This window comes from Metopolophium dirhodum, chromosome 2, assembly GCF_019925205.1.
Source record: "Metopolophium dirhodum isolate CAU chromosome 2, ASM1992520v1, whole genome shotgun sequence".
NCBI lineage: Eukaryota > Metazoa > Arthropoda > Insecta > Hemiptera > Aphididae > Metopolophium > Metopolophium dirhodum.
The window spans coordinates 40,251,359-40,275,698 of NC_083561.1; the positions used below are offsets into that span (position 1 = coordinate 40,251,359).

A 24,340-nucleotide genomic window follows, 5' to 3' on the forward strand; every position below is an offset into this window, starting at 1 on the left:
TAATTTAAATATAGAGATATAAATATAACATGCATCAGTACATCACTGCGGACATATTTAATTAACATTTACTTTGATTTAAAGTGAACAGACATTTTGAAGAACAGCTGTTAAAGAATTATATTTAATTAAAAGATTTATTTTTCTAATTACCTGGAGAAAATATAGGAAAAGTAGTAGTAGAATTTGACAATTCCTCATTACTATTAATTTTGAGCTTGGATTCTGGGTTTTCAAGCAGCTTTACTATTTTTGTGAGTACATTCAATAATAATATTATACATTTTTCAAAAATAACTCGAAATATATTGTAACTTCTACCACGGATGTAGATATACTGGTTGCACAACTCAAATTTTAAATTGCTCAAAAGACATGGAACATTCAGTATGTCAGGCAATAAGGCTCACCATAGAACTAGATTGCAATGAACCCTAGCGGCAAACCATAAAACTGTCGTACAGACCATGGTTGTTTAAGTAAATATTTTAAAAATTTCTCACAAGGTGCTCACTAGTTCTTCATTCTTATTATAAATGATGAAAATGCAATTATAAGAGGGTCCATTTATTTCATAAAGTTGTGAAACCAGTATATCTACAACTGTGTTACTTACTCTTTAAAACATGTTCTGTTTCTATTCCATTGTTTACACATTTAGTATGAATATAACATACTTTAGCAGTTACTAGATCACAATTAGGTTGAAATCCATCTCCATCTCCATAGTTTTTGATAAAACTAAAATGTTTAAAATTACAATTTATTACAATAAATTAATGTAATATGAAAATAAATGGGACACAGACAATCTTAAAAATAAAATTCTACATTTAACCATGGGATATTAATGTAGCATTCATCAGTTAGTATGCACTAATATTATTTAACTGTTTGAAGGCATTTTAATTAATAAATTAATAAAAAAAAAAAACAGTACAGTTTTAAGACAGTAAAATAATTTTCTTAAGGAAGTCAATGCCGGTTTTTCCAATTTTCCGAGATTCTATAAAATTTGAAAATTATATTTTATATTTTAGTTGCGACCTTAGTTAAAATACATTCCTTCTGATCTAATGCCCGATACAGTCTATTATATCAACAAAAGTGACTTCACAGGAAAATCTTGCATGCCTCGTTGATAAGTTGAATTATAATAATTTTTTTTATTTGAAAGATGAGAACTTTTTTCAGGTCAGATTAAAACCAGTTTTTATTTGTTTTAAATAGTTCTAGAAAACTACATTTGAAAAATAAAAATATTGTGCATTATTTAAATACATATTTTAGCTTCTATAGTTATAATTTTGAAAATCGGGCTTTGATTAGACCTGCAAAATGTTTCCTTTTTAATAAAAAAAATTAACAAAACCGAACTGTTCTGCAAGGTATGAGAGGTTTTCCTGTAAGACATGTTTTTGTACAAAAAACACACCGGCCTTGATACCCTTAAGAGAATGGTGAACCCTCCATGTCTGCATCTCATTCATTTTCCAAGACGCTACACGGGCATTTGATGTCTCTATCTTACAAGTGCATAACATTTCAAATTTGCGCTCAGCAGATCACATTTAATTTCATTAATTTATAAATTAGAGTGAATCGACCTATTATGAAACATGATGGTAAGGACATTATCTGTGTTTTTATGTGGTTTTTTTTACAATAGTTCAGTTTTTAAGTGGTTTATGAGTTTTTTAATTTACGCTATAACTATTACACATGTGAAACTAGATACCAAATTGAACTATACTAAAAAAACCACATATAAACACAGATAATATTCTTAACATCAAGTTGTATAGTAAGTCGATTCACTCTAACTGTTATACACTTGTAAGACGGAGACAACAAATTCCTGTGAAGCATTCTCTAAAGATAAAGAACTTAATATTACTGTAGTATAGCTAAACGCTTTACGTAAGTGGAACATAAAACAAATTGACAAATTGAAAAGATAAAATGTGTCATAATTTCAAAAAGGTTAAAAACCATTGATATAAAGTAAGAATATTTAAAAATGGTCATGATTACAAAATATTGTAAAAATGTTAATGAGAGAACACAGATAATGTTCTCACCTTTACTCTTATATTACAGCTAACAGCATTAACTTTTAATTGCTGAACACAGATCCACTATATTTTGTCCAACCTCTTAAATCTATATTATATTCTATTAATACAATAAAATTACTTATGAAAAATATTAGTATATATTTCTATCTTTTTTTCTTTAGTAGCACCCATCAAAGTATTTGATTTATTTAAAGAGTGATTCTTGGCATATATGGCTATAACAGCTTCTCTTTCTTCATAGAGTTCTTGAGGAGCTTTTTTTCTTTCTTCTTGATTATTTTGCTCTTCTGATGTACTAGTTGGACTACCTGGTATAGTCTCTTCACAAAATAGTTCGCTATTTACATCAAAATCTTGATAATAAACACTTTTGCTGGTACTGGGCATAGTGTTTTCATGAAATCCTCGTATTCTAGTGCTCTAGTATGAATAATATAATAATAATATAATATGTATGTACATTAAGTTTGAATAAACCCAATACCAATTCTAAAAACTATAAGTTAATATTGAAAAAAAGTTGTTTCTCAAAATTATATTAAAAACATTAAAACTCTATAAGTTAATATACCACTTGTGTGAATATACTGATAGAGTAATAATGTTTTTTTTATTAATTATTATATATATTTGAATACAATTTTAAAATTTAACTATTTTAAAATGATTAAATAATATATTATCATTATTTATAATTTATAGCATATATACTCGTGTAGTGTGCTACCTACCAAAAAACTAAACGCATGTAGTATGTTACCCACCAATAATATCACATACCTACTCTTATGTTATACCACCCTCCCATAAAAACATGGTATAATGATTTATTTTATGGAATATAACAATAAAAATTTTTTTACATATATATTAATGGTATCCCTCCCTTCCCGATATTATGTGCATAGTGCATACTATTTTGCAAAAAAAAATTATTATTGTATTGGCAAACTGTTGAGAACAATTAATCAATCATGTCAATGTATATAATAAGCATAAACAAAATAATATTATTAAATGTATTAAATAAACATTTTAGTTTTTTTTTTTAATTTTAGCAACTACTAAAAAAATCTGGGCCGATAAGCAAAAGAAAAAAGGTTATTATCCAAAGATACGTCGTTTTGTAATGTATAGCTTAGTTTATGAAGTGAAAATATAAATAATAAAATGCAAAAAAATATTATATAATCACATATTTTATTATTAAAAAATAAAAAATATGTTTTTTATTTAAATTTCTTTCATTACTCCACATATTTCCCATAAAAGAAGACACGAGTTCAACAAGTGTTATTTTTAGGAAATATGAAAATATTATAATAATTAAAATATTTTTTATATTATTCGTTGCTTTACAAACATTTGACAAACTATAATATACAATGTGCTCTGAGGGTAAGTGATCAGTCGACATCATAATATGAATGTATACCAAAAATAATGAAAAAAATAAGCACCCTTTAAAGAGTGGGTTTAATTTTTTCATTTTTTAAGTTAGTAAGTTCTAAAGTTTAGTAATTGACTTTTTTTTCATCAAAAAAAAACCTATCACACATTTGTTTATGCATCTTCAAAACTTTTCAACTTTATGACACGATTTGTTTTTATTTTAAAGCTATTTAATTGTACTATTAAAAAACATACACAATGAAACCAGAAATGTGCAAATTATTTGTATTCAATTAAAAAACTTTAACATTTAAAAAAAAACCTGTAGTAAATACTAAATACTAAATTATTCGAAAAATACTTTAAAAAATATTAATTTTTTTTGAAAAAATGTTTATTTTTTAAATTTAATAAAAATAATTTGCAAATTTCTGGTTTAACTGTGTATGTTGGTTGATAGGACAATTAAATAGCTTTAAAATAAAATAAAAATTATGACAAAATCTTGAAAAGTTTTAAAGATGCATGAAAAAATGTGTAATAGGTATTTGGCTTTGATAAAAAAAAAATTTTAAAGGATATGTTTTCATCGTTTTTGGTATACTTTCATAAGACGTCGGCCGGTCACTTCCCCTGTAACACGTTGTACAATTATATAAATATACTAAAATTTTATGACGACCCGGGAAAATAATTCATTGAATCTCTAGCCTGTAGATTTATATGTAAAACTTGATTACTCTGGTGAAACCCGGAGAGGTGGTAACCCTAGATCCATGGCATTTATACTCGGGCCACAAAGAGAGCACTAGCCCTAGAGCCATAGAATTTAGAATATATATAGTTCTAAATAACTAACATTAACAAAAACGTATTATTAATCATAGTTACAAAAATATAGTTTTAAAATAAAATGATCTTTAAAAAACTTTTTAATATAAAATACATAATCTAAAAATGGAAATTAATTTAAATTATTTTACAATATTTTTACAGTTATTATACATACTTCAGGAGGATTAGTTTTTAAAGAATATGTGTCATTATCAACTTTGGGTTCTGGTTCCGGTTCCTTGGTTTTATTAACAATATGCACTACATCAGAACGTAAATTCCATCCTTTAAAATGTGCATAATATTTCATTGCTCTTTTAAAACCACACATGTCAATAAACTAAAAATGTATAATATTTTAGTAATTTGATTATTTTAAATACTACAAATCCAAACATAGGTATTATAAATGTTTACATATCAAAATATTAACGTTATGGGATGATGGAATTGAATTAAAACTCAAATTTAACGTAAGAACAAAACATTGATTAATTAAAACTGGCGAGAATGTGAAACGAACTTGGTAACTATGATAATTTTTAAGATAATTAAAATATAGACATTTAATTTTTGAATAAGATTTGATTACAATAAGAACAATTTATTTTAAATATTTAAAGAAAGCTCTTATTAACTACTAATACATTAATTTATTTATACATAGTATATTTTATAAGTTATAGGATAATCTGTTTGATCATCACAAACTATTAATAGGTAATTATTTTGTTTACCTTTATTGGTTATTTATAATGATAAAAATAAGATTTATTTCTTTGGCTTGATTGTAATATTGTGTTATACACAAATTAATATTATAGTTAGAAAAATTCAACCTAATATTGATTATACGTAAGTATTTGAATAACTTACTTTTACATCATAAGTTGTGGCTTGTTCATCTCCATAGCGTACACCTAAGTTATCTCCAACAATCACTGGTGAGTCTTTATCAAATGGCTCAACATCAATATTACTAAATTAACAAAAAATAATATCAATATTAAATAATATGACTTACATTTCCTCTGTCCAGCAACATAACACTGAGTGGGCCAATCAAAATCCATTTTTCTGTGCAACGCCCTACTATAGGGAAACAGGTTTCAATAGCTGGGCGATGCAGAATTGCGGTTTCAATCACTGGACAGAGCATAGATTTATATGAATTTTATAAACATACACAGGTGATGGGTTTAAATCATTTGAAGTTGCTTTCTCCTCTTCATCTGTAAGATGGTTTAAAACTGATACACTTGATTTAGTAGTTACAACTTCTTTGGTTTTTGATTGCGAATGCTAAAATATGTAATAAAACAAAATATTACTTTTTGAAAACATATTATATTAGTATAAATAGCTATGTTATAGCTAAGATTTTATTTTCAATGCTACATTTATCAATCCTATGAAAAATATCGAGCAACTACTAAAATTGAATTAAATTAAATATATTGAGTTATAAAGTGAAGTAAAGTACTTCATTAATCGAACATCTTAGATTTAATTTAATTGTAACTGCAATAATTATAGATGTATACAGTATTTTTGTATAATGAAGTAACAACCTTTAACTTTGGTCAATCAATAATAAGTAATCATCGTTAAAAACAAAATTTTAAATTAAGAATTTTTACTTAAGAGGACCTTACACCGACATTAGTTGTCTCCCTTTTACAAGTGTGTAGCATACCAAATTGTACGCTTTGCAGACACGTTTAGCTCCGATAGTTTAAAAATTCGAGTGAATTTCTAACTAATATTTCTTATTGCCCGAACAATTATTAGGCAATACCAACTAATTTAAACTCCTGGTAAAATTAAGTAATAAAAAGCATATAAAAGATATTAAACAAATTTTACTTTTGGTATTTCATCAAGTTTTTAATGAAAGTTTTTGGAGAAGTGGTAGGCCTAGAGCCATAGAATTTAGAATATATATAGTTCTAAATAACTAACATTAACAAAAACGTATTATTAATTATAGTTACAAAAATATAGTTTGAAAATAAAATGATCTTTAAAAAACTTTTTAATATAAAATACATAATCTAAAAATGGAAATTAATTTAAATTATTTTACAATATTTTTACAGTTATTATACATACTTCAGGAGGATTAGTTTTTAAAGAATATGTGTCATTATCAACTTTGGGTTCTGGTTCCGGTTCCTTGGTTTTATTAACAATATGCACTACATCAGAACGTAAATTCCATCCTTTAAAATGTGCATAATATTTCATTGCTCTTTTAAAACCACACATGTCAATAAACTAAAAATGTATAATATTTTAGTAATTTGATTATTTTAAATACTACAAATCCAAACATAGGTATTATAAATGTTTACATATCAAAATATTAACGTTATGGGATGATGGAATTGAATTAAAACTCAAATTTAACGTAAGAACAAAACATTGATTAATTAAAACTGGCGAGAATGTGAAACGAACTTGGTAACTATGATAATTTTTAAGATAATTAAAATATAGACATTTAATTTTTGAATAAGATTTGATTACAATAAGAACAATTTATTTTAAATATTTAAAGAAAGCTGTTATTAACTACTAATATAATAATTTATTTATACATAGTATATTTTATAAGTTATAGGATAATCTGTTTGATCATCACAAACTATTAATAGGTAATTATTTTGTTTACCTTTATAGGTTATTTATAATGATAAAAATAAAATTTATTTCTTTGGCTTGATTGTAATATTGTGTTATACACAAATTAATATTATGGTTAGAAAAATTCAACCTAATATTGATTATACTATAAAAAAAAAATATACCTATATATTTTTATATGCATTTGAATAACTTACTTTTGCACCATAAGTTGTGGCTTGTTCATCTCCATAGTATACACCTAAGTTATCTCCAACAATCACTGGTGAGTCTTTATCTAATGGCTCAACTTCAATATTACTAAATTAACAAAAAATAATATCAATATTAATTAATATGACTTACATTTCCTCTGTCCAGCAACATAACACTGAGTGGGTCAATCAAAATCCATTTTTCTGCGCAACACCCTACTATAGGGAAACAGGTTTCAATAGCTGGGCGATGCAGAATTGCGGTTTCAATCACTGGACAGAGCATAGATTTATATGAATTTTATAAACATACACAGGTGATGGGTTTAAATCATTTGAAGTTGCTTTCTCCTCTTCATCTGTAAGATGGTTTAAAACTGATACACTTGATTTAGTAGTTACAACTTCTTTGGTTTTTGATTGCGAATGCTAAAATATGTAATAAAACAAAACATTACTTTTTGAAAACATATTATATTAGTATAAATAGCTATGGTTTAGCTAAGATTTTATTTTCAATGCTACATTTATCAATCCTATGAAAAATATCGAGCAACTACTAAAATTGAATTAAATTAAATATATTGAGTTATAAAGTGAAGTAAAGTACTTCATTAATCGAACATCTGAAATTTAATTTAATTGTAACTGCAATAATAATAGATGTATACAGTATTTTTGTATAATGAAGTAACAACTTTTAACTTTGGTCAATCAATAATAAGTAATCATCGTTAAAAACAAAATTTTAAATTAAGAATTTTTACTTAAGAGGACCTTACACCGACATTAGTTGTCTCCCTTTTACAAGTGTGTAGCATACCAAATTGTACGCTTTGCAGACACGTTTAGCTCCGATAGTTTAAAAATTCGAGTGAATTTCTAACTAATATTTCTTACTGCCCGAACAATTATTAGGCAATACCAAACTAATTTAAACTCCTGGTAAAATTAAGTAATAAAAAGCATATAAAAGATATTAAACAAATTTTACTTTTTGTATTTCATCAAGTTTTCCTTTATTTAAAGTATCTTGCTGGGTATTAGACTTTTTTTAATGGAGTCATTCCTTCAACAAAAGTTTCAATTTGTTCTTTAAGAGCTCTTTTTTTTCTTGTACCTGGTAACCCAATATCCACAGATTTAACTGTTACAACTTTCTCTTTTTTAGTAGTATTTTGCATTGATTTTCTATCTTTATTAGTTTTTTTTAGTTCTTGCATAATTTTTTATTTGTATCAGTTATATCGATATCTCTTTTAATGCTTGCGACTAAATTCAATATGTGGTCTTACTCCCCTTTGATGACTCAACATAGTACATCCAAGTTTTCAATCAAAATCCTCAAATTATGTAAATATCTGTAATACAACACAAAAAAATTATTAATTTTATTCAAAATATATAAAAATGAAAATGTATGTTTAAATTAAATACTTAATACTTTGATAAGTATTATGCAAGGAATTATGTTAGTACTTTAATAAAAAAAAATATTAAATGTAAACTCTAACCTATAAAATTGAAAAAAAAAAAATTGTTTAAGTGTATTGCTCATTGTAGTTTTAAATATTAAATAACTTATAATAAGCATTTAACAGCATTTATTCATATTATGAGTAGAAACAAAAATTAATTAGTGGCTTGGTGTTTCTAGCCGCGCATGCACTCAACTAAGGATACGCACTGAGTGTACATAACGATCACCCCGGGGTTTTTTAGCAACAAATCCTTGCCACACATACAAAACATATTTCCAACCCTCTCCCCTCCTCTACTAACAACCTACAAACAACCTATGAAAAAAACAAATCAGTTAATGGCCTAAGTTGCCGGGCTCAATCTCAATTAAAACTCTGGTTAATAGAAAGTTCAGGGCTCTGGATAGATCTCTGAAACTGAAGAGCGGGATTTTGTTGTTTGGGGGTCTAGTTAGATTCATATTGGCTAGGATAAGTGCGGTGAAGATTTTCAAGACTTTATCTTTAATAGTTAATTCACTACAAAGCTTTAAAAAAAAATAAAACCCATTTTATTGGGCGTTTTATGATGTTTTTCAGCTTTATAGATTTGTAGAGAATTAAGAATTGAAGATAAAGTTCTGGAAATCGTTACTACATTTCTCCTGGCCAATGTGAATCTATCAAGACCCCAAAAAACAAAATCCGTTTACCAGTTTCAGAGATCTATCTAAATGAAAATATAGCAAAAAAATAACTATTTTTTTAACAGTTAAAAATAAAATAATTTTTTTAAAAAATTTTTAACTTCACATTTTGTATCTAATTGATAATTCCTTTTTAATGAGCTATCAACAAACTTTCTAACTATCATGGTTTAGGAGAAAAGTTAAAAAATAGAAATTTTGAGACTGTTCACGCCGACGTTTGTGTGGATTCAAATTGAGTGTGATAACGGATCTCTCTCACTAATATTTTATATTAAAACTAGCTTAATTACCCACCTACTCATTATTACTGTGTTACATTATTATTATTTTCCTATTCAACACAAAATCTTGAAATTTTAAAATTGCCATACTTCCTTAATTAAAAATCAAGAAAGTAATACTTGAGCTAAATGTGATTTGCTGAGCGTACAGTTTCAATTTTTTTGCGTTTGTAAGACAGAGAGAACGCTTGCAGGTGTAGCGCTCTCTTATATATTCAAGTATTCATGCATAATAATAATGTAAATATAATATCTAAAAACGGGGAGAAATACAATTCTGAATACCTACACACCATCGATGACCACTGATTCTTGTCAATAAAAAATACCCATGAACCTTTACAAAAACGAATAGTAGCCATCTTATTTAGAAACTAGAAACGTACGCAACATGAACGCTGACCAGGCGACGCGATAGGTCCGTAGATGATTGTGTCGAGTCTTAAACAATGCAAGACGAGTGCAAAATTGACAGTCCCGGATACGACAGAGACGGGATAGGCAGATAGGTGTCTCTGGTTTGAGATCAACCAAACAGAGAATGAAAACCAATCATAGTCGGATGGATCGCCAAAATTTTAATAATAATAATAATAGTAATAATAAAAGACAAGCTAACTGACGTTCTGCATCGTTACCAGTAATTTATCTGTCGTAGTGAAGTTGTTGATCAACGGCGAGGAACTGCAAAGTTTTGCTGGCACGTCCGCAACCGAGTAGTCGACGACAGATGAAAGGACTAACGCCTTGGTACTTGGTCCTTACTCCTTAAACGCATGCCGAACGTCGTTTTTAGCCACAGCGTATTCGCCCGTCGTGTACAGATGATGCTCCGAACACCAATGAATTTTTAATTTGACGAAAATGTAGCGGAATACGCTGTGTATAGCCACGGCCTAAGAGACTACGGTCTTGGATGCACAGATGACGTATGTTGTGCTCTGCAGTGGCCGTCTGTAGTGTGACGTTATACGAAAATCACTTGTTGTTGGTCGATGACAACTAACAAGTGGTGACCGGCGAAGTGATGTGTTTTTTAATTTTTATCTACCATAACCCATGATGTGGCCGGCAACAGTTGGATTAAAATAATGTTATCTATTCTGTGTAAGCACCACGCATGAGCGCTCTCTGGTTGTTCGCTTTAACTAACTTCGACGACTAAACCGCCAACTGCTCCACCCCACGCCAGACTACCCGGTCTGGACGATGACATAATATTATTTACTTGATATAATAATAATATTATAACGGGCCCTGAACACCAGATATAATATAGAAATTCGCTAGACTAAACCGGTTTAAAATTATCTCACATTATCCCGCGCCGGGATAATGAACCATGTAAATGATATGGTCCAAACATCCCGGTGCATTATTTTTTACACCGGTTTAGTCTAGCGAATTTCTACAATGTCTTCATAGACACCGGACGGTCTAAATTCAGTGGCGCAATAACCGGTGGGGGGTGTCGATCACCAAGGCCCCCAGAAAAATGTATAATAGCCTATTTTTGTATTTGATAACAAATATCAAAATCACATTATTTTAATGTATTTATGTATTAATCAAATTTCACAAAATACGGACTACTAAGTACTAATATAGTAAATTAGTAACGTGCGTACTTACTACGTAAATAAACATAAACATACGTGATACATATATCATGTCATTATAGACATTGTAGTAACAATAAAATATATAATAATGAGCATATAATATAGTGTAGATTGTAGAAAAATATGGGTTTATTGTATATTATTATTATCTGCTATCTAGAACTTAAATTGAGCGAATTATACTCAGACTGCGTAAACGCGTTTTATCTATGTCGTACGTGTGTAACATACGTGTGTAACACGGTGACAAAAACATGCAGGTGTAACGACCTTAAAGTCTTAAATATATTTGACAATGGATAGTATGATACAACTGTAACCTATACGTACCATCTGAACTATGTTAAAAAGGTGAACAATAACTGGGTAACCGGTCTGCAATAAAATAATATTATTGATTCAGCAGATAAATTTAGCCCCGTTAATTTTAAAATGTATGTGAATTGACCTCTTATAAAATTTAAAGGTAAGAATATAAATTTTTTAACTACAAAATAATTATTAAATTTTAAATTTGATAAATTTCGTCAAAATTCGAACTTTCAATGCTTATAAAAAAAAATTGTGCCAATATATTTTTTAACTGCTATTTTAACAATATATCAGGAGCCTTGCATTATATTTTCACGATTTTTTACCCAACAAAAAAAATTGTATTGATATTTATAGAAAAAAAAACTAAAAAAACTAAAAACTGACAATGTCCGTATACAGCCCAAAAAAAGAGTCCAAAATATTTTCAAAATTTTATGGTGTATAGAAAATGAAAATATAAACATTCAGTAAAATTTTTATGTATATACAGTTATTGGTTTTTGAATAACAATAAAATAAAAAAACCACTACATGAGAAATTGAGTGAATATCCAATATTGTAAAAATGAAATTCATAAAAATTTAATTTATTGATTTGCTTGTAGACATTTTTTTTTTTGATAAGGGTAGAAAAAACTTATGAGGGAATCTTGTATTACATTTTCAAATCTTAGATTTAAAAAGAAAATTTTTATGAATTCCCCAACTCAAAATAAGTTGCTAATTTTCGTGATATTTTGAGTTGAGAATTCATAAAAAAATTTTCTTTTTTAAATCTAAGATTTGAAAATGTAATACAAGATTTCTATATAATTTCCTCATTTGCTAATTTTCGTGATTTTTCCATACTTTGTTAAGATTTGAACTTTAAATGCTTTTAAATAAAAAACTGTGACTAAGGATTTTTTAATATTTTTCAATGTCATTGTAACAATATAGTAGGGAGCCTTGTATTAAATTTTCAAGCTTTTTTATACAACAAATAAAGTTTTTATTGACATTCATAGAAAAAAAACACTAATAAAAATTGGAAGCCAGAAAATTGTTTCTAAGCAGTTTAAAACAAATAAAAAATATTTTGAAAATTTTATCGTATATAGAAAATGCAAATATAAACAACCGGTGAAAAATGCATGTAGTTACACCAAAAAACTAAAATTCGTTTTTGTCAAAAACCGATTTTGCGTAAAAAATTCCCGTTTTTTCCTTAATTTTTTATATTGTTTTTTCCGGGCGCTTTTGAAAACTATTGGAAATTTTAAATTTTGACCACCCCCCCCCCCCCCCCCCCCCAATGCACCAACAAAATTCACTTTCCCATCGAACAAGATACTGAATTGAAAATCGAACCATTGTTTCAACTACTTATCGTGTACACAGTGTCACATTGTTCCACTCAAATTCTAAAACTAATTTTATCAAAAATAGAACTTCAAATGTCTATAAAAAACATTGAGTAAATTTTTTTACTAAGTAAGAAAAATAATATAAAGAATAATTTTAAAAAAATTTACGAATTTCGAAAATGTTATAACTATCTTAAAGAAAGTCAAAATATTTCAAGATTGTATTGTAACTATTCATTGAAAATGCTAATATAAATATTTGGTGAACATTTCATAGGTCAGCGGTTATCTTCGAGTTACGCCAAAAAAATAAAATTACCACTTTTTTTCCCTTTTTTTGTTTTTCTTGATTATTTTTTCAATTTTGACCAAAAGTACCACCTAGATTTTAATTTAATTCTCCTAAAAACATATTTCCATTTAAAAGTTTAACGTTGTCACTCCTTTCACACAAATAATAATAATAAAAATAAAAATAATTGTTTATACTATAATAAAATATAGTTTATGATATTTTTTTTTTATTATTGTTGAACTTAAGCCAGGCGACTATAGCCATTAGCTGTTGTAGGGGATTATGAACTTTAGTTGGTAAAGTTGATGCAGTAAGGTGTTGTTACAATTGTTACGGAAGGTAAGCAAACACGTGTATGTGTGGCAAGGTTTTTACTACTACGAACCCGGGTGGTCACCCATCCGGGAGCTAGTAGCAGCAGGCATTACTTACTCTCAGTCACATTCCGCGACTGATAGCAGCCAATGCGCTGCGCCAAGCCTGCACTTATAATATTTTTAAATCATCTAAAATCATGGGATACGCCTTACAATGTTTTTTCAATATAATTTATACATTATAATATGTTCTTTTTCTGGTCTTCATAATAATTAATTACGATTAAGCCTTATAAATAATTTACGTCTTGACATCTACAATATTCTTAATAGGTGTCGTACTGCCTATATCGTACACAATGTCTGACGCATAAATGTATCGTGTACGTAAATCTAAATGTCGAATGGTTTAGTGTAATAATATTCTAATGCGAAGACTCATAGGTATATAGTATAATATCTATATATACATGAATGGATATTTTGATGATGTGTAAACTCTTGCGTCTACCAAATTGTTTTCGTTATTTAATTTATTAATTTCAAAGAAAATCTATATCGACTAAAAGATTATAAACTAAATAGCTAACCACTAAGTAGTTTTTGGTACCTATTTGATTAAAATAAAGAGACGTCGTAGGGTTCCCGACGCCAGACGTACTCTATATAATACGATGTCCAACACATAATAATAAAATATACTTATCAGCCATGAAATCTGTGAGTGTAATATTATACATGCTTACCCATGCCTACATGACGATAACGCATAAATCAAGCGGGTCACTACGGGAGAACATATTATACAGGTTCTTATTATCGTAAAAGAAAACGTAAATACAATTTGAAAAAACAGGTAAATGGATGTCGCTTGCTGTTGTACATTAGGTTTAAGATGGGTCACTGTATAATGTATGGTATTAAAATATTTGAATTCAATGATATAATATCATTGTATACGAAAAACGATTCTGAGCGGTGACGGTTTGTCAGTGAAGATATTTTACAATATACCTATTTTATATATTGTTATTAGTAATTAGCAGTAGGGTAGCCGGTAAGATAAATATCAATATTATAAAAATACCACAAAATAACTAGAATAGTTATTCTTGGTTTTTATTATGTAATTTCGTCCAAATTTGAACTTAAAACAACTATGAAAATATACTGTGTTAATGTATTTTTTAGATTTTTTGGTAACAAAATTAGTTACTTCCATGGAACTTTGTTTTAAATTTTTAATCCTTGGTTATAAAAGTTGAACATTTTATAATATTTTAACTATTAATAATTTGTAAATTCTCAATTCGATAAATTTCGTCGAAATTCAAACTTTAAAATTTAAATGATTATAAAAAAAATTGTGCCTATATATTTTTTATATTTTTCAACTGATATTGTAAAAATATTTCAGGAGCCTTATATTAAATTCTCACGCTTTTTGGCCCAACAAATATAACTTCATTGATATTTATAGAAAAAAAAAACCTATAAAATTTAAATTTGAAATTGCTCGTATACAGCTCAAAACAGTTAAAGTTAAGTTAAAAAGTTAATTTTATTTTAACTTTTTAACTTAACTAGTTACTTTTGGCTTTTCATTAACTTAACTGTTAACTTACTAAATTTTTTTTTAATTAACATGAAATTAATGAGTTAATTTTTCACTTTAAGAAGTAAGTGAAGTTAATTTATTTTGTTTTTAATTTTATTATATTTTAATATTTCAGTCTATTTCGTTTTCATGTCAAAAAATATTTACCGTAAATTGTTTAAAGTTAAAAATGTATATCACTCGAATCTAACTTATATGTTACTGTATAAAGTAGGTATAAACACTAAAGTCTATAATTATTTAGTTTTGGGTTGGAAAATAATTAAGTACGCAAGCGTTGTACAAACAAATTAACTTTCTTTAACTTTATAAGAAGTTAACAAAAAGTGTGTATTAACTTTTATTAACTGAGTTAACCTATAATTAAATTAACTTTTAACTTTTAATTTTTTGTTACTGATGCTTATTAACTTAACTTAACTGAGTTTAAAAAAATCATTAACTTGCCCAGCCTTGGCATAAACTTACTATAAAGACTTAAGACATGCGACGCTATGATTCGCATCTATTATTGGGTATAAATGTATAATTGTTGTATTATTTTTGATTTGTAGCTAGGTGGTGTAATGTTATTAATTGTAAACAGTCAACAGATAATTCAAGACTTTTTTTTTAAATTATATAAATATTTCATTGGGGAGGGGAGGCTTTAAAAAATATGGCTTTGAGTGTATACTGTTATAGGGTTTTTTTCGGTTTATTAATAAGGTAGCGCCTTATTAACCACTTGTAGGGCAGCTGCAGCCATACTACAATCGTTGTCATCTACAAAACACTTGTGGGGTGTTTTTTTTCTCAGAAAGATCGTCCCGATAATTGCATTACTATACTACGTCTGGGCATATATGGTACATTGGTAAACATAATATATCTAAATATCTATGAGTAGGCGCTCACGGACTTCAACTAGCACGGCAAAAGATAGAGGCCATCATGCTGACTAAGAAGTGGGCATATCGGGATCCGGTATTCGTTGTAGGGGGTCACACAGTTCCTTTGTTAAGGAAGTTGCGATACCTGGGACTCCATCTGGACTCACATCAGTGGATACTTCACTACTGTTTCGGGGAAGGCGTCCCAGGCAGCGCTGGTTATAGGACGGCTCATGCCCAACCTTGGAGGACCCTCACAGTCTAAGAGAACGCTGCTAATGTCTGTGGTGAACAGCAGACTGCTGTACGCCTGTCCAACGTGGGCGGAAAGAGCATGAAAGTACGCTATCTGTCGAAACCTTATGATCCGGGCACAGAGGATTGCGGCTCTCAGAGTCACGAGGGTGTACCGCACAGTCTCGGCTGAGGCAGCCTTATTCCTGGTGGGAACTCCTCCGGGTGATCTTCTTGCTTCGGAACGCAAAAGAGTCCGAAGTAAACTCGACGATCCGGACAGAGCTGATTCAAAGGATGAGATCCGGAGAGCAGAGCGAGACATCTTGCTTGCTGCCTGGTCGAACAAATGGAGTCGGGGCGCTAGAGGAGCCTGGACGCGCACGATTCTTCCGGACCTGATAAGATGGACGAAAAGATGCCCCAAAGACCTCACGTTTCATGTAACGCAGGCCCTTACGGGACACGGGTGTTTCAGGTACTACCTACACAGGATGAAGCGCGCCCCTGATGCGGCTTGCCTGTACTGCCAACACCCTGAGGACACTGCGGAACACACGATATTTGATTGTGCTTACTGGGATCCGCTTCGGCTGCCAGTGAAGATGTTTGTTGGTAACCGAAATATAACCCCGGGAGACGTCCAGGATTTGTTGTGCGGCCCCTCTGATGTCCCGTTCAGCGAGAACGACCGTCTACGGGCTGCCTCCCAATGTGCCACTCAGTCCTTTTATGACATGGTTGACAACATTTTAAGCTGCAAGGAGCATGATAAAAGGATAGCTGAGACCGAACGAAGAGCGAATGCAGTGGCAGCCGCTCCAACTGACTGACTTTATTATTTACTGTATCGCATTGTATTGCATTGTATTGTATATATTGTATTAATGTTTATTTTCAAGGTGAAGCAACCATAATTAGTTATGTGTTAAGAATGTGCATGTATTAACGTTTTTATTAAACATTAATAAACGATGGCAGCAGAGGAATAGTAGTGTTCACACAGATCCTCCTCTGCTGTCGGTTCAAACGGAAAAAAAAAATATCTATGAGTGCAGGGACGGCGTATATATACATACAAACTACTATCGTAAAAAAAATGAATGGGTATTATACTATAGTCAAACACGTTTTACTCTTAAAAGACAAAAAACTACAACAACGTCTGGACAAACAATAAATTAAGCTATCTACAGAAGAAAAAAAATACGTGGAATCCCCGCCGTTTTTTTTCGATCAATAACTGTTCGACTTGAATATTTGAAAATCGAGGTGCTGCAACCTGCGACACGGACCCTCGTCTTATTATTTTTAGGCGTACACTAAACTGACTATAAAAAAAAATAATACAATATGTTATAATATACAAAACGCAATAAAAAATTACTTTGTTCACCCAGGACAGTACGACGGTGCTATAAGACGGGACTATTGTAATAGGTATATAATATTGTGAGACTGTTATTAAATCTTCATTATAATATATTATATATTTTGTTGAAATTGTCTGTAGTTCTGTATCGTACCTGTATACTTAGGTATAATTATACAGCGATAATATAATAAATTCCTGTCACTGCGGCAGTCGTAAGATGCACGTGCACGCCATAATATAGCTTTACTAATGCGTCCCGTATATAAACATATCGTAGTTCGTAATAATATATTCGTTTTATTATAATATGATCTATATTTTGAAGGTAGGATAACACTGTATAGTCTGTATATTATAGTAGTATACTGTTTACATTTCTTGTAATTTAACTTTTTCAGATCGTCGTGAATTGATATAGATATTATATACCAGACGAATTCAATCGAATATTATCTGCTGTCGACACGTTATTCGGGTGCCGCAGGTTAAACGTTGTCTAATGAAAACATGATAATAATATTATCTAGAAGCTTCAAGTTCAGCTGCAAACTTGGAATACTCGAGGGTAAGAAAATTGTTTGTAATATCATATTTCGTGAAGTGTACACGGTGCGCAACGCCGCAGGATTTTGACTATTTTTTATCGGTCTCTATTAATACAGTTTATTATAATTTATATTATTATACCTAGTTATTGTACCTATCTAATATAATAAATATTTTAAGACAACTGAAAATTATAGAAAAAAAAATAATTGCATTTCGGGGCAAACCTACTAGTTTTCTCTCAAAAAATACGAACTACACGGTATCATCCTATTATCGTGAACAAAAATGTTAATACACACTAGTGTGTAAGACGTGGGTGCAAGTGGTACAACTTACTGTATGAGTTGATTATCGCTATTTTATTTTAAATGAATATTAATTAGCTCTATGACTTGTGATATTTTACTTTTGAATTTTAATTATTGAGCTTATTAATAATTAATATATCGAAAATTTACTTTTATACAGGCACAGTTAACAGTGGTGGATTAACCTTCTCGGCACCCTGAGGCACACTCAGTGTTAACCACCCCCTTTTTTCTAATGCTATCCAAAGATAATTTTAATGGGCTAACATCGAAGAGTAATGGGTAATAATTGGGGATAGCCTTCCTGGGAGTGAGAAATGATTCAAAGGTATTATGGTTGAATAATTATTAATTGACACTTTAATTCAAAATATATTGTATTACATATAGGTAATCTTACAAGTTACAATTTATAAATAAAGAATACGAATGATTTAATGCAGTTCTTTTCGAGCTTTTAGTTGGGAAAAATCTTTTACCAAGTGGTCAAAGTTTAGTTCGTTTGTGATGCGGTTCTCAATACACAGTATGGACAAAGCGTTGAATTTTTTTTCCAGTAAATTTGGTCGTAAATACATTTTTTATTCTTTTTAGCGTAGAAAATGACCTTTCAGCGGTGTAGTTGGATACTGCCATGGAAAAAAAACAGATAGGTATACCCTTTAGTAATAAAAATTAAAAGTACCTACAGTAAGTTGAATCTCAATTTGACAAATATTATAAATGAGTTAGTATTTTTAAAATTAATCGTATTCCTGTATATGAATCCTAACATCTTAAATGATTTTTTAACTGAAGTATTAATATGTAATTATATACTACAATTATTAATTTTATAACAAAAGTCGTAACTAATAACATTATCTACTATCTAGACGAAAAAAAATAATAGGTAACACCGCAATTATTTATATTTAGTGGGAGGTGATTCGACGACTATTATATAAGTAACAAATTTGTTTACATTTTCTGTAAGATTAGAGTATCATTTAATAGTCAATCATATTATATAGCATTATAGCTCACCCCAAAAATTATTTATATATACGCCACTGGAATAAATTGACTTATAATAAAATTTAAAGTTAAGATTTTTATCTAGGCAATATCATAGGGTTTTATATTATATTTTAATTTTAAAGAGCGTTATGAGTATATTTATTATTTTATGATGTACAATTATATTTAAGCATTTGCTTTGGGAATTTTGGATTTTATTCAACAGTACAGTTAGGTTTTAGCTTTGGGGATTTTTTTACATGTGGATTTTTTTCCGGTGATATTTTTATTTTTGCAAATAAAAATTTTGCCGCACACTACAAGTTGTCGCCACTGACTGATAACCTTCAGGATTTTTCAATGGGGGGGGGGGGGGGGCTTGAAAATTAATTACAATTTTATTTTTATTTTGTCCAGTCCAATAATTTACGACGTTTAGGTGAGATATTTGAAAATGTTTGTACAACTTCAACTTCTCAATTTTTCTAGTAGAAAAATATGTTCAAATTATAAACTTTGAAGGAGATTTTTCGAAGCAAATTGCTTCTAGTTGGAACTTTTGGGAGGTAAAAAATGAAAATTCTCAGTATTTTTTAAGAACAATCGAGAAAACAAAAATAAATAAAAAATTGTTTGGTTACCCGTTGGTTGGTCTTTGCTTGGATTGTATAATTTGATTAAGTTTAGTTTTTTTTTCTTAAAACGTCAATAAAAAATTATGCGTTTAGTCTTAAAAATGTAATACAAGGTTTTATTATAGCTATCTAAAAATATTAACGGTACATAGACAAAATTATTTTTTATAAGGATTTAAAGTTCAATCTCTGAAACTAGAGAACGGATTTTGTTGTTTGGGGTCTTGTTAGATTCACATTGGCTAGGAGAAGTGCAGTAAAGATTTTCAGAACTTTATCTCCAATCGTTAATTAACTACAAAGCTGTAAAGCTGAAAAACATCAAAAAACGCCCAATAAAATAGCCTAACATCTACTTTTAATGTATTTTCAATTACATTTTTATAATAAATAGCTTTTAAATTAGGAACAATAAAATTCTTAAATAAATTGATTGTTGAGTAAATTACTATTTAACTCCGAACACCTATATAAATGTAAATAGAAAAACGATGTTATCATTTGAGTGTTTAACTCTTGACTACATTTCACGTTTTTAAAAGAGATTATTGATATTAACAACACAATTTTAATAAGAGAAATTATCAAATTCTAAAAAAAAAATAATAATAAATTAAAATAATTGTATAGATCCCAATCTCAATTAAAAATATGTCGAATTAAAAAATTAAACAATTAAGAAATACTATTTAATATAACAATATTATACAACAAATTAACTAAACACAATTTTAGATTCTGAGCAGAGTGATGAATGTATTGGTTTTACAATGAGGCATGTTTTAAATTCTGAGCGGAGCGAGGAAGCTAGTGGTTTTACAATAGTGTTTATTTTATCCTTTACCAGAAGGAGTGCTTCGATTTCATCATATAGTATTTAGCAAATTGAATTAAGATGGTACTTTAGAGAGGTAATTTTCTCAATAGTTATTTAATGTTTTTTTTAACTTTTTTTAATTTTTTTATTGTATTTTTTTTGTAATTTTTTTTTATTTTTGTGTCTGTCATCACCTTTTAGGACAGTAAAAGTGCTTAGATTTTCTTCAACAGTAACTTTTCTGATAGGAAAGTGAATTTAGTTGGTACTTTGGGGAGTGTCAAAATTAAAAATTTTCCAGTAGTTTTCAAAAGCGAAATGAAAAATAAAAGAAAAATTAAGGAAAAATGGGAATTTTTACGCAAAATCTGTTTTTGAGAAAATCGATTTTGGTTTTTGGTACTTTTACATTTTGTTCATATATAACATTAAGTCATTAACAAATAATAATGTACCTGCTACTTATTATTCGATATAGACTGATTTTATAGTTAATTTTAGAGTCTGAGCGAAGCGATGAATGTATTGATTTTACAATGATGTGTGTTTTTATTTTATTTTTTGACTTTTTTTTTGTGTCCGTCAACAAATTTTAGGACAGTAAAAGAGCTTGGATTTTCTTCAACAGTAACTTTTCTGATAGGAAAGAGAATCTAGTTGGTATTTAAGAGGGTCAAAAGTAAAAATTTCTCAGTAATGTGAAAAACAAAAGAAAAATTAAGGGAAAACGGGAATTTTAACGCAAAATATGTTTTTGAGAAAATCGATTTTGGTTTTTGGTGCAACTCTAAAACAAATGACCGTAGATACATGAAATTTTGACTGAATGTTTATATAAGCATTTTCTATACACCATAACATTTTTCAAATATTTTGACTTATTTTGAGCTGTTTACGGACATTTTCAGTTTCCATTTTTTTAGGTTTTTTTTCTATAAATATCAATAAAATTTTATTTGTAGGGTAAAAAGCTTGAAAATTTAATACAAGGCTCCTGCTATATTTTTACAATGACATTTGAAAATGGTAACCCATACTCTTAAATTTATATTCAAAAAACACATTTATTGCTTTAAACTTGAAAGTGTTAAAACCAGGGCTTGCAAACGTTATAATAACGTTATGATTATAACGTTATGTTTGATAAAAAACGATTGAAATTTGTAAACGTAATTATAACGAAAAACGATAAACATAAATAAATAAATAACACAAAACAAAACGTAACGTTTAACAAAATATATGATATATCATTAAACAAAACATAACGCAAAACGGTATATATTGTATTCCATTAAACAAAATAATTAATTTCCAATTATTTAATAATACTTAGTATTATTCAATTATTTATTCGATCCAAGAATTAATTTTATCCCGTATCCGGCCTATCCGGGAGATCCCGTATTAGATTTATTTTAAAATTTAATAAGAAGGTATTAATAGAATAATTTAATTACCAATAGCTAATAATATACTATATTATACTCTGATAATATTGTACTGTACTATCTGTACTACGGTCGGAATTTATACCATTCAAGTTATTCAACTATTGTGTTCGGTGATCATTGGTATTTATTTTGTTATTTGTGAATGTTCTATTTAATAATGGTAATATGGTAATAACTAATAAGTATAATATTTAGATAGTATAAATTATACTATGTTGTCTACACTCTATAGTATATTAGCTATGTACACACTTTTATATTGCCAATACATATTATTTAACTTTTAACAACATAAATTATAGATTCTGATTATTTTGTCAATTGTAGGAAGGTATAAAATAAATGTTGACAAAGTATGTCAAAACAATCAGAGTAAAATATGTTTGAAACATAGATTCCTGCTTAAATGATATTCTCAAGCACAATATTGTAAAACTTACTAAATAATTTTAACATTTAAAAACCTAATAATACGTTCAAAATTTGAAAATAATGATCATGATTTTTTTTTTTTATATTTATTATTTTATAATAAAGTCCTTAGAGCCTAGGCAATTTATTAAATTCAATAATACATTATCACTTATAACTTAAGATTAATTATCATCATACTGTTTTATCATTTATTTTGTTTCCATTTCTTTACGAACTATGTATATTGTAATTTAATCTGTATCATTGTACTCTATATTTTGTAAATAATATGTAATTGGGTTATCTAACCCATTTAATTAAATAAATAAAATTACACAATACCTACTTAAAACTCAGAATAGGGAAATTATGTCCCCAAAAAAGGTCATAGTCATATACTTTTAAATTGCGGCCTGTGTACTTTTAAAACAGGTATCTATATACTTTTAAATATTAAATAACGATAAACGCAAAAATTGTATAACGTTTTAATTATGAATAACGTTAAACGCAAAAATTGTATAACGTTTTAATTCTGAATAACGATAAACACAAAAGTTGAATAACGTTTAAATTTTGAATAACGATAAACTCAAAATTTGTATAACGTTTTGATTGTAAATAACGTAAAACAATATTTTTTTTTCAAATGCAAGCCCTGGTTAAAACCAAATATTTAAAATTTGTGTAAAGAGTGTATATTGGAATTCAGCGCAAAACGATTTCGCGTGAGATAGCAACACTATAATACTTCCAATTTTATAAATTATAAAACAAATTTTTTATTAATATAAATTTAAAAAAAAACAATAATTATCAAACATTTCATATGCCTATAAATAGCTCAAAAAATAGCCCATATTTTGAAAATGTTATGGTGCATATATATGGTGTCATATTTCTATAGAAACTGCTAATATAAACATTCAGTGAAAAATTCATGTATCTACGGTAAATTTTTTAAGAGTTGCACCAAAAACCAAAATTGTGCGAAATTATTAAATCTATGTTAAATTGTACTAAGTATTCACGGCGGCATAAGTTTTTGGTAATTTTTTGAATCCAAAATACATTACATAATCACACATTTATAATTTATATTTATTCAAATAAATACTTCTAGCTACAGAAAATATTAATTTAAAATATATATATATTAAATCAATTTTCAGTTTTATTGACTGGAAATGGCTGGTATGGGTGCGCAATGTTTAAAAAAAAATGAAATGATCCTTGTAATTATCCTAAAAAAACATTCAAATTACACATTAATACATCATATAATTTATATAGCTTAATATTGGTACATATTATTTTATATGATGCCTGCATGTAAAGGTACACCAACTAGTATACTATAGGTACAAGTCAATAAATCACAACTAAAATTGTTGTCACTGATTTATATTTATACGTATGATTATTGTACTTATACTTACTATGGTACCTATTTGGTAACTACATGCCTCTAGATTAAAAGTCTAGACGAACAACAAACATTATAAGCCGAGTAAACGATTGCGTCAAGTGAAATCCATTACGTCTCAAGGTTAAAGATCGGAATTTCGGATTACG

The 24,340-nt window shown here is 28.4% G+C and overlaps 1 pseudogene; it reads right to left on the reverse strand.

The window, feature by feature from the left end:
* Positions 1-78: 78 nt before the first annotated feature.
* On the reverse strand, positions 79-8,460 carry LOC132938933 (uncharacterized; annotated as a pseudogene).
* Positions 8,461-24,340: the final 15,880 nt, after the last annotated feature.